Source organism: Nestor notabilis, unplaced genomic scaffold (assembly GCF_000696875.1).
Source record: "Nestor notabilis isolate BGI_N333 unplaced genomic scaffold, ASM69687v1 scaffold15444, whole genome shotgun sequence".
Classification (NCBI taxonomy): domain Eukaryota; kingdom Metazoa; phylum Chordata; class Aves; order Psittaciformes; family Psittacidae; genus Nestor; species Nestor notabilis.
Window position 1 is genome coordinate 9,141 of NW_009925280.1, and position 16,798 is coordinate 25,938.

The window sequence follows — 16,798 nt, forward strand, 5'->3', positions numbered from 1 at the left end:
AGTTTCCCTTCTCCACACAGCTGACTCCCAAGGTGATCCTATCACTCACTTCCTTCTGCAAGCCACTTTTGTATCTGAGGGACTTGTGAAGTAAGGAACTAATAAATCTTCATTTCCTTTTTTGGAGAAGTCTGGGCAAAGTGGGCGAGAGAAACCATGCAGGTTACTTGGCAGTTAGCTTCCTTCCATCAGCAGTTCCAGGCACATGGTGGCATGACCAAGCCTTCCTAAGCATGGTGCTCTGGGAAGCCTCTTCCTAAAAACAGCCATGCTGAGGGGCAGAAGACAAGAGGACTGAGCTGCATCCATGCACTGCACAAAATTAGAGAATAGCATCTCAGTAGAGCATGTGGCAGCTCTGTGCCACAAGTAGGACCAGACATTTCTCACAAAGACTTGTGTGTGCAGAAGGCGTGACACCAGCCGTACCACAACATCCGCAGAATAAGCGCCAATATCTCCAGATTTTCTGCTTCAAATTTGAGGACCACTGGAATAATTCAAAATAGCCAATTGCTTCCATTTAGGAAAGGAAATGTTTTGCTCTCCTTTGTTTCAGATAGAAACAATTGTTTAAAAAAACAATAGTATGACAAAAATTGTACTGAGAACTTCCCAGCTGAAAGAGATCACTTCTGTAGACTCAGAAAACAAGAATTTATTTGATTTTTTCTTACTCACTGGAAACTTCAGGTGTTCGTTTCCTCACTTACCTGAAAAAAATTCTAGTCCTAAGCTTTCGCGGTTGCGACACAGCAGAATTTCCTCTTCACTCTTCTCCTGAGTCATGTGAACTGGGCATACCTTCGACATGGGGTTTACCGTGTCACCTCTGAAAAGCCAACCCCCAAATTTGCATGCAACTGCCATCTATATAATAGCTATTAAACTCCTCATGCTTGTGTGGGGGCACATCTTCAGTTAGCCTTACAGCTAGCAGCCTTCCATTAGGTCTGCTTAGCTGCCTCTCACCATCCCAGCATCTGCCCCCCTCACATGCATATATCTTGTTGCCTTTACCCATTGACTTGATCTTTTGACTGCTCTAAACATACGATGTAAACTCAGCTTGCAGGAGGTGATATTTTCAAAATTGATCCTGAGAGCACTCTTGTGCTGAAAGTTTTAGGGCTGCAAATCAATCCATGGCAAATGTATGGCTTCTGGTGAGGCGCTGGAACAGGTTGCCCAAAGAAGTTGTGAATGCTGCATCCCTGGCATTGTTCAAGGCAAGGTTGGATGGAGTCTTGGGTCGCATGGTTTACTGTGTGGTGTCCCTGCCCATGGAAGGGGTTTGGAACTAGATGATCTTAAAGTCCTTTCCAACCCAAACCGTTCTATGACTCTATGATTCTGACACCAGCCGCTGTCCTGCTGCTGAAGATTTTGCCCATGACCTAGAGCGTGTCTGGAGACTGATTCAACCCAAGGCGTGAAGCCAACGCACATGACCCAGGGAGTGTTAGGTATTTCCCATGTAGATGCTTTCATTCAGCAATAAGGCAAATGCAGCTTGGTGTGTCCTCTTCCTGGAGGCAAGTCCCTTGCATTGTAAGCACGTTCGTCATGAAACACCAGCACACACGGCTTCTCAACATCATCATAGGAAAAATGTTATCTCTTCAGCCATTCCACTTCACTGAGTTTACAGCTGGGCCCTTGAATGCTGTCAATAAAACTGCATGTTCGTTGTAAGCACAGGATACAGACAGCTCCGTGTGGCCTTATTAATAGTTTTGCTTAATGGCACAGGAAGTATCTTAATTTTCAATCCCCAGAGCATGAGTCCTGTTTCTGTGTGTAGCAAAGAAACCCTTTGAGAGCAGCCTCCCTTTAGGTGGTGGCAAGCCTCCCACCATGCTGTGTTGGTGAAGATGCTCTGCTGTGCAGAGGGTTGGCACAGCACAAGTGATCCTGTCCTTCAGAGCCCTTTCCCCCAGGTCTGCCTGCTGGCACTGCAGGGAAACAGACAGCTTTTGTCCCAGGCTGGATATGACCTTGGTCCAGCACAGAGGTGAAGAAGGATGCAGCACTGCTTGGCCCCATCTCAAAAGGGGCTTTTAAGAGTGAACTGAAATGTGAGTGTGCAGACTTTCCTATCACATTTCATCATCACTTAGCCTGAAAAGCAGTGCTGTGACACACACAAATAGGTTGCTGTTTGCTCCTGGTGGCAGCTCAGCCCTGTCCAGAGCTGGCCATTGGGTGCAAATGCTCCTGGTGCCAGAGCCTGTGGTTGGAGCTGGAGCATGCTGGCCCTGAAGCACACTGGCACCCCAAGCCCTATCCAGTTAGCTGTCGGGGACCTGCTTCAGCAAACCACAGGAGGAAGTCAAAAACAAGATGTGTGAGATCAGTGAAGCATTCAGAGCACAGTCCCGAATTCAGGGCATAACTCACCAACAGCGGATGGCAACAGTCATGACAATGAGAAGAAAGCAAGCTTCAAAATGAGGGTAAGCACTGCAAATGTCACCCTTTAAAGGGTTAAGGCAGAGAAGCAGCATGTGCTTTCAACCTGCTCACCATCTCTGAACTGAGCCTCCAGGAGCTCTTCAGAAAGGAAAGAGCAAGCTGGTGCAGAGTGGCTGAGCTGCTTTGCATGGGATTTCATTTTACCTTTTTTTAATGAAGCAGTGGTGAGAAAAAGAGGCAGTGATGGTAAATGCAAATGTCTGCAAGACATCAAGGCCTCAGCAGGGAACCTGCTCAACTCTCATTCCCTGAGCACAGGGATAAGGGAGATGCGTGGTTTGGACTTATGACTGACATGGGTCTTCCTGCAATGACTTACTGCTGGCTGGGAAATAAGTTCCTTTATCCCATCAACATCAGTTGGGGTTTTTTTGGCTCCTACTCAGACATGATCGAAATACGTACTGAAGATACGCTTTTAACAGTGAGAGCTCAACACACACAGCTGCTTTTGGCATTACGAGAAATGTAGAAGAAAGAGGAAATTATTTGAACTGTGTGCATGAAGCATGAGCTGCATTAAGCTGCAGATAGGATGATTCTTCTCTGATATAGAGCAGCAGCCGCATTGCTGTCTCTCTCCTGCTGACCGATAAATTATTTCTCGCACAGCTGTAATCATACATCTACTGAACTTGCTCCTGCATAAACACAGAGCACCTCCCTTTTGCTAACTAGCAACCTGCTGGGCCCTCTGTCCCTGCACAGCATCACACAGATCTCATCTGCAATGTCAGATACACTGCTGGCAGGGTTTGAGAGTCCCCAGAAGGAGACTCTGTGAGAGCTGTATGCTTCCAGCATCTGCCAACTGAGGCTGCAGATGTCCCGGGAGAAAACCTCTGTGTGAGAAGCCAAGCTGATCAATACCAAAGGAATGAGGGAGAGGGAAGGAAATGTTTTTGCCAGCAAACAGCCAGCGATTTAAATTAGGAATTGCAGTAACAGCAGTGAGCCTGGTCGAATGTGGAATTAGCATCTCAAAATACTTGTAGTACAAATGCTTTAAGTCCCCAGTGGGGAAAACTGAGGTACAGATAGTAGGTGGTTTATACTGCAGCATAGGAAGGCTCAGCCTGCTTCTTAACAGCACCTAGGCAACAAGGAAGTTAAACATCACTTCTCCTTTAAAGCACTTTCTGGTAACAACAGTGGCATGGGCTGGCAAAGGCCGGGGCTGGCTCCATCTCTGCTGCTCACCATGGGTGTGACTGGGGCAGAGCCCGGGCAGCCCATGTGGCTCTGTTGCTCCTCACCTGGACAGGCTACACACGCACCTTAGGGTGCTGCAAACCAGCAGACACAAAATGCTGCTGTAGGACATGGAGTCATGGCCCACACCAGCCTTGTGGCCCGCAGCATCTCTGCCCCGGCTCTAGGCTCTAAGCTCCCCAGGGCAGGGATTGCTTTTAAACAGGTATTTGCAGAGCTGCCTCCAATCCCCTCCTCTGTGGAGCTGCAAGGAATATGAACTGGTAAAACCAGCACCTACAGCATTAAAGCACTTCGTGCTTCCAGCTGCAAATGCACCCACTTTGATGTCTGTTAGGACAGCCAAGATTTGGGCTGTCACCTGTGCACCAGGCCTTCCTCGGGTGCTTTAGACTCTACTAAATGAGCAGACTTCCGACAGTGATGTGCAATAAGGCAAGGTAAAAGGCTGTGGACTCCCGTAAGCAGAGCTACTTGGAAATTCAGGAGGATTTCTTGCTGGGCGGGGGCTGTGGCTGTGCCGCACGGCGGGTTTCACCTTTGCTCAGCCCTGCTGGCAGAGGCACTCTATGCAAATGCTGTTCTCTGAGCTTTCACACACGGGACTTTCAAAAGGTTTGCACTCTTCAGAAAGAAATCTACAGGATCAGATTTTCCTACAGCCCCTCAAGTCATTTTATTAATCACTGGGACCATTCTCAAACATCTTTCAACACTGAGAAATTCCACTGAATCACAGCCTGCCCTGCTACCACCTTCTCAGCATCAGATGGAGAAAGAAATGATGCAGCAAGGACCTTAGTCACACCAACACTGCTTCAAGGCTGAGCTGGGGAATGGTACATGAATCATCTTTGCCTTTTCTTTCTTTTAAGGGAAACAGAGAAGACAACTGCTGAGAGTAAAACGCATGAAGCAGTGACAGGTCTTCCTGTTTCCTTCCCGTATCAGGTGCTGCATGCTCCTTCCCTGCACTTTAGCGGTATCTACTGAAAAAGCCCATCTCTCTTTCAAGCTGCTCCTTGGAGATTTGTTTACCACTCATCAGCAAGTGCAGAGCCACACAGAGCTGTTTTCCGGGACCATCTGGCACGGTGAATTGCAGGATATTTTCCAAGCAAGCCTTTTCCTCCTTCCAGAGGACCTTTCTGTGTGTACAGGACAATGGGATGTGATGCTGGGAGATGAAAGACCAGCTCCTTGGAAAAGCGTAAGACATTGCATTGCTTCACCTGTACACACCTGCCTGCTCGCTGGAGTCCACAGAGCACGTCCAGTGCCCAGGACAGGGAGCAAGGAGCTGCCTACACAAACAAAGGGGAATGCCAAGGCCAGAGGTGCACCTCCAGCCTCAGGCTGGCCAGCATGTCAGGGAGAAGGATGCAAATCAGGATCAGAGGTCATGGCAGAGCTGTGCTGTGGAAAGATTGCTCTGTGGCCTCTGAGGCCTCTCCTTTTGTCCCCCTGGTCTGAGACACACAGAAAGGAGCACACCCCAGGACAGCACAGGGCTCTCTGCAGGCTGTCCCTTTCCTGCAGCAGGACAGCCAAGCAAGGCTTGCTCCAAAGTGCTGTAAATACTGGAGCTGAAACCCTCTCTGCATAGAAGAAGAGGGCAGGGGGGAAACAGATGGAATATTTTGCCTCCTTCCTTTTCCACTGGAAAATGCGTAACCACAACTCCCCATGGGCTGGAGAGGAATAGATAGGTATCTTGCTAGAAGAATCCAGACATGCTTTGAGCAAGGCTTAGGTAACACTCAGCTGAAGATCCAAGAGCTGTACTCCACGCTAACACTGCCTCCACCACTTCAGCCTGCTCCTGCACAGCGAAATGCTAAGATCTTCTGGGGCAGGCAGCGCAGCGCCGCGCCTCAGCCGTGCCTCCCTGCCAGAGCAAGCTGGAGCTGCTGGCAGGCAGGCGTGCTGCAGGCATGCCTCTTCCTGCCTGCAGGCCTGCCTCTGCAGGCTGTCCCACAGGCACCAGGACCAGCAGCAGGCTGGAAAAAGCATGCAACTCATTGCAAGCTGGGTCACGGTTTGCTGTGAAAAACCCCAGTGCGTTGCTAAGGAGAAATCCCAGCAAGCTGCTTGGGTAGGCAGGGGTTGCCCTATTTCTGCTTGGGGTTTCCTGGCCTAAAATAAAGGTGCCTGCGTCGAGAGAAGCGCCGTGCCTGTGGTAAGCTTGGCAAGTTGTGTGCAAGGGATCTCCAGCAGAGGAGGGAACGGTCTGCACAGTACAGCCATGGCACTTGAGCTGCGCTCGTGCAATCAGGAGACCAGGATTTCCAAACACTCAGGTGACCGGTCACAGCTGCTGTTCTGCTGGGGTTGCTCCATGTCACTGCCAAAGTCCTCTGCTTCAGCACAGGCAACACTTCCAAGGGTGAGCACAGGGCGGCTGCAGATACTGGTCTGTGCTCAGTGGATCTCCTCCAAGGAGAAGGTCAGAGAAATCCTCCCCTGCAGATGTCTTGTCAAGGATGGAGCTATGCACTGCCCCGCTGGCCTCTTCCACATGCCCCACAAACGTGCTGGCAGGCTGTAAGTGTTCCTGGCTGGTCTGAGCCCTGGTTTGGACAGAAACTTGCCACCAAATTCAGCAGCTAGGGCTGTGCATGGAGTAGCTTGTCATTAAGCGTGGTACAGCTTGCTTTTCTGTTGCCACCAGCTTGCAGCCATCCAAACTCAAATGACACGTAAAGCTGGGAATCCCCCCACCCCCAAACTTTTCTATGACCCAAATAAAAGCACTTCTGTAAACCACAGGCCATCAGCCTCACTCCAGCTCTTGGCGGGATGCCTGTAGGGATAGATACAGCCACATCTTAATGCCAGTGCTTGGATCCAAGCTCCCACCCAGGCTGCAGAGCTACCTACAAGGAGACACAGCTTCCAGGGTTTGATTTTGCTGCTTCAATCCCAGTGCTCTCCCAGTTTCCCCCTGCCCCTTACCACCCTGCCGCTGCCAGCCTGGAGTGGCCAGTCCTGTCTTCTGACAGCCCCGCACTCTGTTCACACAAGCTCCAGTGCAAGGTAGGTTTCTCAGCTCCCTGCACTCTTTTCTTTCGTTTGCTTAGATTTAGCAGCTTGAAGGGGATGAACAAGCCTGTTCTTAGAAGCTTTGCTGTAGGACCTGGCAGCCTCTCTTGGCCACCAGAGCCAACTCTGCGGGAAGGTGGTGCCAGGAGTTACATGAACAGGGAAGCCCCCAGCAGGCGATTTTGCAACACCCTCAGCATCCAGGACGTGGTGACACGTGGTCACTCTTCCCCGTCGGCTCCCGCACGTCTCTCTGGCGGGCACTGCAGGAGCTGCATGTGCTTGCTGAGCACTTGCACAGTGTGAGAATCAAAGCTGTGCTTGGGGCAATCTGAGCTCATGTTTTCTTATACTTACACTGCAAAACAGAGACCTTGTCCTTGGAGTTGAGCAAACCCATAATTTATGCCAGGGATGATCACCCTTGGGCACATGCTGAAGCCACTGAGGGAGCTGCTCACGTTGCTCACTGCACTGCAATTTATTTGCTAGCCGGGCTCTTTCAAGCTGGGTCAGAGACACTGGGTTACATGAAGAAAACAGCTCATTGAGCAACAGGTGGAGTTCGACACTTAATAAGGCCACCGCAGTCGGCAACCCAGAGGTCTTTCCAGTCTGGTGTGTTGTCTTCAGCCGTGATCAATGCTAGAAACGTTGGGGTATAACCTCACCATCTCCTGGGCTCCTGGGTAACTGATAGTGCAGACCTGTGCAGGGAGATGTTTCTGCCCATGCTGGTGACTATTTTAACTACCCAGCAGCAGGAGAATTAAGAACAGTATAATCCAGTCCCAGCTGGAGCTGATGCTGTAGGGCCTACAGAAGTGTTTACACACCAGTTATAAACCAGCTTCAGGAAAAACTACTTGTTCTCCAGTAGCATAGTGGAAATCAGCACTTGGGCACAGATCCCAGGAGAGCTCTAAGACCCTAAATCAGGATTTGGGTAGGCTGTGAAAGTCTGTATCCAAACCCACCACCTGGAAAGCCTGTGCCCGGCAGCTCCTGCAATGTGTACAACTCACTAGTGACCTCTCACTGCTTGGTCTGGAAGTCCCTTGAGCAGCTGGGGGTGTGCCTGGGCACGTCTCACCCGAGGACCCTTTGACGGACATTGTATGCACCCTCCTGGGAGGAAGGACTCTAGATCTTCCCTCCCTCCCAGCTGAGCAACCTAACCCCACACTCTTGCAAACTGCTCCTTACCCTACGCCACCACCCTGAATCCTTGGCATTAGGGAAGGAGAGGAGGCTGGTTTGGAGTTTTTGGCCCCTCGTGGAAAAGTGCAACACCAGGAGAAGGCCTGCTTAAGCTCCAGCTTTGCTGGTGGAAAAGATGATGTCCCTGGTTTGCCTGGCCACTGTGGTACCCACATTGCAGCTGGCAGAGAGGACTGCATGAGCTTTACCCTAGTTCAGCTCTGACAGAACGAGCCAGGGTGGCTTAGACGAGTCCAAATTAACCTATATAATTTTGCCTGAAGCGAACACAGGGAACTGCAGTCTAATTACTGCACCCGCCATCTGAGGGGGAGCAACCTCCAGTGGGAAGGGCAGGTGAGACCAGGGAGACTGAGAATCTCTTCCAGTGCTGGGTATGGAGGAAGAGAAATGCTTGTGGCCCAATGCACGCAGGAAACCCCTCCTAGAAATCCACCAAATTGCCAGAGTGGGCGAGCAGCAGCATCCCTTCCTAGCTGCAGGCAAAGAGGCTTTGGGGGAGCCCAGAGGAATGGAGAGGTGAAGTTTGTGCACTTTCTGTATAAAAAGACAGAGAAGGCCCTGAAGACTTATCATGGGAAAGATCAGAAGCAGCTGGTAGAATGCCTGCAGATGCTTGGGAGCACAGAGCAGGATGGTCTCCAGGAGGACAAGGCCAGGAGGACTCTAGGGAAATGGATGGTGGGCATACTGGGAGATGGGGCTGTCGTGAGAAACTGCCAGGCAAAATGGCAACTTGCACTACCAAGTGACTGACTTATTGAAACAGACAAAATAGAGAAAATTAGGAGAAGAGCTCTCTGGCTCTCAATGCTTCCCCATGGTGGCTGGCAACATCAGTCTCCAGCCTCACAGCCCCCTGGGCCACTGTGCGTGCCTCAGGGAGCAGAGGAGACGAGCGGCATGGCTATCCTGGTATGCAGGTGTTGCCTCCACTCACGTACAAGGGCTCACCTTGAAAACAGGCCTGGCACCAGGTAGACGGGCGCTGAGCTCCCGGGCTGGCTGTCAGCCAAAGGAGCCAGAGCCCTTCTCAGCTTGCAAGGAGGCTGGGGTGGCTGAGGTGGGGCGCTGGAAAGGGTGCCGGCTGCTCAGTGGAAATGCAATCAGTTAAACCCTCTCCTCTCGCCTCGGGAAACTCCAGATTCCTTTCACAAATGCAATGTTCCATTTGCAAACTTGCTTTGGTGGGGTTCCTGCCCATACCCAGGCTGTATAAACGAAACTGGTGCAGAAAGTAAAAGCATCTCTATGCAGGACTCCCTTCACTTCTTGTGTAAAGTGTGGTGTGATGGCCACCCTCTGTCACCTCGCTATCATGCTCAGTTAAATCTGATCCCTTTGAACACCTGCGATTTGAGCAGCACGTGCCATCGCATGTGCGGGTCCTCTGAGGGACGGCTGACATTTCCCAAATCACCTGCTGACAGAGAGGTGTCTTGGTGATTCAGCTCTCGTGACCTGCTGCTGCTCATCAAGGAGGGTTTTGCCACTTCCACTCAAACTAGGTAAGCTAGCAAGTTGAGTTGATGTTTCTTTCCTGCTTCCTGCATGCTTTATGTTGTAGCTGAGCTGGTGGTGCCCTTCCTTCTTCCATTTCCTTAGGAGGCAGAGAGCTACAGGGTGGATTTGCCTTGAAGTCACTGTAACTGGTGATGTGCTGCACTGAGCATGGGCGCTGCAGAAGAGCTGTGAAAGAAAAGATCCAGACTCTGAAGTGGGAGAGGATCACACTTTGAAGGAGCATGAGCAGATGCCAGTGTGGAATTGCCTTGGGGCAGCCAGACAAACCCTGATTTCGATGGCAACTAATGACGTTACCCACAAAATCTGTGAGAACCCAGGAAAACTTCTCAGTGAGGGCCGGGATGGGGGTAGAAACACAAAAACTTGCAGAAACTTCAAGCAATGGGGGAAGACAAGTGTCAGGCAACCAAAGCAGATCAGGGCAAAGAGAGAGAGAGATGAAGATACTGCCTGAAACCGCTATCCTGTAAGCAAAATGGCCCCTGGATCAAGCTGATGCAATTTCTAGCTGCATGTACTGGATTTCAGTGCAAATGGGTGTGCCACACAGATGGGGTTTTTTCTCAGTGTTTTTGCTCAGAAAGCGAAATGTTTCCTGTGGTAACTTGCAAAGACAAACTCTTGTTCTCAGGTTTGGGAGGAAGATGCTTTTCCATGCCCCCCAGGGAGAGTCCCTGATGGGACATGCTGGGGAGAAGGCAGGGCTTTCTGGGGGGCTTGGGAGCAGCCAGGAGGATCATCTTTCTGTCCTTGCACTCTTTTCTTCCTTTAGGGGTGCGTGGCTGCTGCAGGAGCTGGGAGAGAGGCTGCTGCTGTGAATTCCATGGGTGGTGGAGCTGTGCCAGCACCGGCGCCGAGCTACCTGCACGGCCTGCACTGTGGTTTTCCGGGGAATCACCCAGAACAAAGCAAACATGGCACACACCTGATGGGTCTTACTAAGGTGTTTCTCACTTCCCTAACACAGGTGGGCAGTGTCCTGTGCTTGCTCTCAGGTCCAAGCTGGGACCAAGCCACCGGCCATGGTGGGGATGCTCCTGTTGCTCCCTGCACTGAGGTACCCCCAAGCAACCACTTTCATAGTGATTCAAGTGAAAAACAGTCAGGGCCTGATTTCCACTGAGTGTTCAGACTCAGAGGGCCACATGCTCACCCGAAGGTCAGTGACAATCAGTTAACTTATTCCCCATCCTAGTGCCAGCCCTGTAGCACTCGGCTGCTCTGAAGCACTGCAGAAGCAGAAGTTTTGGTCCGCAAGCTCGGACACCTTCCCCTAATCCAGGTGTCACCTGGGGTCTCCCCAACTCCTGTTGACTATTTGTCTGGAGGAGGAAATGCTTGAGGATGTTTCCAGCAAGCTTGCAGGACTGGGGTGGAAAACACACACATTCAAAAGCAGATTGCTTAGCTAGGAAAAAACGTATGGAAACCAAACCCCTAGGAACTGCGGGATGGACATGCTACAGTCCTGATGTGAAAAAAATAAAAGCACGTACCTCCCATTCTTTCAGTCAGCTTTGCCTTGTAGCTGAACACAGCAAGAGATCTACATGGTGACAGAACATCTCCCTGCGCCCATTTTCCCTCCCTTCCTTTTTTTCCATGTTTTTTTTTGTTTGGTTGGTTGTCCTTTTTTATTATTTTTCATCTGCTTTTCTCATTTTTCATCTGTTATATGTGTCAACATCTGCTTTAGGAGGAAAGCATTGCTCTGGCCTCAGCATCCACTGGTTCAGCTTACTCGGCATCTCCTCGGGGGGATTTCTAGAGGAAGGTAATCGGCACTGTGGCTAAATCAGCTTCCCTTCAGCAGCCAGAAAATAATCCCCGACCTCCATGAGAGGAGCAAATGCACTTGACTGGGGTGAACTATGTCACACAGCCTGTGGTAATGCCTGGTCCCCATCCTGCTGACAGCAGAGGGAGGAGAACCAAGGCTTGCAGTGTTCATAGAGACCCTCATTCTTCAGACCAGGCAGCTGACTAATCAGGTTTGAGGGACTTGAAGGGATTTTCCTCTTTGTGAAAAACATAGGTCTACTAAAGTTAAAAACTCTGTTAGTGCTGATTGCAAAGCACCTCTTCTCTGTTTGCACCCCGAGTCTGTTTTTCCTTGCTCCTTATCTGCTTAAAATCAGGAACATTCTGCTCCCCCCCCCAAAAGAAGTTAGAATGCTTGTGGTTTTTAGAAGTTGCCTGTGCCTAGAGGCACTGTCTATTCTCCTGTCAAAATGGTTGAGGATGAAAGGAGGATCCTTCCCATCTCCTCCTACCAGAAGGGTCTCTTGGGGAGGTGGGTCTGCAGAGACTGTCATGAATGGAGCTGCACATGGCTCACTCTGGCTGGGATGTAGCATGCTCTCTCAACTGTGTGGTTGTGTAATGACAAAGCCACTGCGTTTTAGGAAGAAGAAAAGAGGAAGGAAACTGTGCAAGACAGGGGTTTCCCAAACTGCTACATTGTCTTCAAACACGGTACTTTTGAATGGAGCACAAGTTTGGGAACAGGGAAACCAGGAGGGGGTTTTGGTACCTTTACTTCTCCTTGCTGAGCCAGTATCTCAGATCCTGGTTGAAGCTGTGGCAGTTTCCCCACCCCAGGCAGCCCATGAGAACCACCTTGCAGGCTGTGTAAGGTGCACACAAAGCACACAACTGACCTCCTGCCTCATTTGCTTGTGGACCTGCTGACACTACAGAATGCTGCTAGCAGGGCTGGGCTGCACCATGAAGGTAGGACTGACCCACGAGCTCCATCCACCCGCAGCAGCCAGCATCGCACCCACCAGCTCTCCCCAGCACCTCCTGTGTCCCACCATGCTGTAGGGCCACTGGGATCACTGACAGCCCTCCTGTTCCATGTGCCACATCCCTGCAGAGCGATGGCAGCACGTCGTGCTCTGTGGCATGGAGGGGAGTGCAATGCAGGATGCGTTCAGGCCTGGGCGCAAATAAGCTGCACCATCTCCACAGAGCCTGCAACAGCTTCTCCCTCACACCCTCTGACTCGTAACTTGTCTTTTAATTTGGTCCTAGCAGACCTTTTCAACAAACTTGTTAAGGAGATCAAACCCCAGGTTTAAGCACCCACCTTGGCTGCAGCAGCTAACTCAGCAGGGGATTTTGCTGTGAAGCCATTATCTGCATTGCAGTATTTGAAACACAGGTTTGACCTACAGCCCCTAGGTGGAAAGATGCCACTGCCCATCTGACCACAAGAGATAAAGCAAGGGCCAGACCACATCACACAAACCTTGTTATTCACTGATTGTCAGAAAATAAACAAACTCACACTGCCCCGGCTGCAAAGGCCTTCCTATCTCTCTGCACTGACCAAATACAGCTTGCCTCAGCTGCAGGAGATCCAAAGGCACTGGCATAGATAGAGGAGGAAGGTCTCTGAAAAGGCCCAGCATGCTCACACAGGCTTGTGATTTATCTACAAGCTCTGCAGCCCCGTTTGGCCCTGGGCTTGCTGAGCCTTGGCGGTGCTGCTGCAGTGCAATTACCTGCGAGTGTGGGAATTCCCTCCCGGGTGGAGTCCTGCACTATAGGTGTGGTACCAACAAAAACAAGCCCAGGTACTCCCTGCTCCTTTCAGGGTGGGCCTCGGAGCAGCTGGGGGTGGGGAAAATTGCCTTGTAAAACTTCTCCCATTTACAGTTTAGTAGAGGAGTAATTACCTGCAAAGTGTATGGAAGTTGGGAGGGGTCAGGACTAGGACAAGCGCCAATGTGACAAATATTAAACTATCCTTATCCTGCACTTTTATAACTTACTTGTAGCAGAACTACTCATCTTTTTTGTCTCCAAAAAAGAAGCCTGATCCCTTCTCTCAGATCAGAGTATGCCTGTGACCTGGGCATAAGAGTTTTAAAGACACCTGAAAACAAGAGCAGTTTATAGGAGATTGGTCAGTTTGCACGAGACCACTCTCTGAACATGTTAAAAAAAGGTTGGAATAATTGTAATTTATGATGAAAAATGGAAAAGCAAGAAGGGTGGCAGAGGGCTCCTCAAGAGCCAGCTGCAGTGTAGTGCAGTAGCTGCCCAGAGTGAGCTAACCAAGGTGCCCTGCAGGGTTAGCAGGTAGGTCTAAAGGCTGGTGGAGATGTGTCCACCCTGGCAAGACAGCACCATGCGAGGGTATTTTTAATCGAAATGTTAAAGCACAGATGCAGCAGAAACAAGCCAAGCAGGTTCTGCTGCAACTATATTTAATCACTGTTCTGAATCCGCGCCCACAGCACAAGGCTCACGAGAGCACGGCAGCGCTTGGACTGACTGCCTTTCTAGGCCAGTTATCCTCACATGACCCTACTTACTGATGACAACACTGTTTTCTTTCCCAGCTCTACAAGTCAACAGATGTGCAAAACCAAGCGCCCAGGTTCTGCTCACAGTTATTGCAAATATACAAGTTGTGTTAAACGCACCTCTTTCAGCATAGGTGCACTTTCAGATTTTTGCTTTATTTTATTTGCTTTCAACTGACCTTTGAAGGCAAATCAGAGGCAGAACATTATGGAAGAGCAGGCAACAACATACTACCCAGCACAGCTAACCTGTCTCAGCAGCTCCACAGTATTTGTCAAGACCAGAGGGAGGGAGTGGGAGCGTTTCACCAGCAGGAACAATTCCAGGTGGTAAGCAGAGCTTTTAAATCCAGCCCTTTCAAGCACCCCTTTTACACAAAGCTGAAAGAGGCACATGCACAAAGAGCTTCACACTCTTTGTATGACTGTGAATGAGTGTGTACCTGCAGCGCGGGCTGAAGTACCATCTGGAGGATTGTACTTTTACTGCGGGAGAGCGCCGCGAGCGAGCGGTGTGTGCAAAGTTGGCCAAGAGCAACTGTTTATTCTCCTAGGTAACGGTTTAAAACACCAACAAGACATAACCGTGGCAACCCGCAGTATGTGCACAGCCAAAACGAGGGTTGTGCTTTTTGCACTCCAACAGGATGGTAAAATATTATAGCATGTGCTAAACTGGGTCCTGCCCTCCCTGCTTCAACAAGATCTTACACTCTCCCTTCTACAAGCACTGGAGCATCCAAACTGAGGTGATGATACCTCTCTGGAATTTTAGTGTTTTTTTTTATCCCCCCCCCCCCCCAACATAGCTGTTTCCAAATCAGGTTCCCCTGGAAATTGCAGAGCTACACAATGGGTGTAAGAGCAGAGGAATCAGGGAGGAGCTGCTGGAACAGCACTGTCCCAAAGAAACCTTCTTCAGACTAGAAGGGGGCAGCCCTGATGCTGCTCAAGTGAAGGCTTGTGTCACCTGGTGACATGCAAATACCACTTTGGTGGACCAGGTGTCATCACATCTGCTTAAGTCAAAGAGCAGTCAAGGGGTAACAAGCTACACATACTCCCGTTACTTTGGTGATGCCGGCTGTGATTTCCACTGCAGCCTATGCCAGAAGCAGTGCAATCCCATTTCTCTCTTCCCTCCTTTACACCAGCACTACAACCACTTTCAGCCTGCAGTGAGCTGATTCAGGTCACTAATCCAGTGGAGAACTGAACCAAACAAAACAATGTTTTCCATCAGTTTAGTAAACCGAACAGCTAGTTTAAAAATGTAAATGAGCAGGAGTGCTGGTTGCAGGAAGAGGGAGGACATAGTTGGGATCGAAACAGGGAGAGCAGATGTACCTGGAAACACCACAGCAACATCAGATGTCACTGAATGGCACCCTTAGTCCTGATCATGCAATCCCAGTCCATGCACATTCATGCCATGTTCTTCTATCCACAAAGATAGAACTTTGTTTTACTCTCTAATTTGAGAGAGGGTTGCTTTCTAGACTAAGAAATCCCATAAAGGATTAAATAGCTTATGTTCACAACTCTATGCCAGTGGGTGTCACAAGAGGCAGTTTCTGGGACAGAAAACAAACAGATGTAATTTGCTGGCAAAAACATTACAGCTTAGTTTGTATCCCCTAATCTGTCCTGCACACCATGCCTTAGCTAAAGCTTAGCTAGGAAACTTTATTCCAGAGGCTAGTGGTTCAACGTATGGATCAGCTAACCCACAATGAGTTGCACAGCAAAGCCATGTAGTAGATCTGCTGCACTGGAAAGCTCAGATAGGGCCGCCAGGTTCTAAAAAGGACCAGGAGAAACGTACTAACTCAAAAAATGGAAAACCACACTTCTTTGTATCCAGCTCAATTCTGCCAGATGCAGTTAGCTGGATATTGACTCAGTCATCTGCTGGGTCTATTTATCTACCAGGTTTACTGTCAAGTACATTAGAGTTTCCATATTTAGCACTGCAGCACAGGATTTTCATTGCTAATGGTCACACAGGTAAGACTGCTCCTAGAGAAAAGGGTTTTGTACTAAAAAAAAGCCTGGCGAACAGCAGCAAATACTGCTAATAGCTGAGTTTTTTGTCAGTCGTTTAAGAAATGCAAGTTTGTCTGTACAGACAGAGTACAAAGGACAGGATAAAGTGTTTTGGTGGTTGGTGTTTGGTTCTTTTTTTTTTGAGGGCTTGTTTTTATTTTATAATGTGAAAATCATGATAAACAAAAAATCCAGACACTATTTTCATCAGCTTTGCATAAGCCTAAAATGATCCTTGGCTTAGTTTGGGCATGAGAGGTTTAAGTTCACTGTTCCAACAAATCCTGAACTACAGGATGTCTTGCATTGTTTCCAAATAGTTTGGGTTATGGCAAAACAAGAGAACAGAACAAATTGTTACTAGCAAGAACTGGCTGGAACAAGCTATGACAATTTAAGAACTTCCCATCTGAAAAAACAATAAATTAAAAAAAATCACTGATTGCAGAATGAAAAGCAATGCCTCTGCCATTATTAGCTTAGAAGAAAACATGAATACTGTCATGGAAACACTTCAAAAGAACTTGATCTCATGAGCCAACAATGCTGCTGCAAGGAAGAACTCACAACAGTGGGTTTTGCTTCTGTGTCGGGGAAAAATGGTAAGGTTGTGTGGTTTTTTACAGATGTAGTTCTTTCATCTTACTTCCCACAATGTGCAGTGAATAAAAATATTTCTTATTTAGTACACCTGGACATTGGCTTAATGAGACAGGACAGAGAAGGCAGAGAAAAATGCTGCGTATTATCTCATATAATTAAAATTGCTGTAATACACCTACACATACTCACTCCACCTGAACTCCCATCTACCTCTCTGTGCTGCTCAAACTGTCACCACTGGAGGCTGTACAGTGAAAAAAGGCAGGGTTAACCTTGTGCATTACAAGTCGATTCAAAAGAATTCGATTCAAAAGCACATGTTGCACTTGAGAAGTACTGGAAATCCTGGAGCGGTT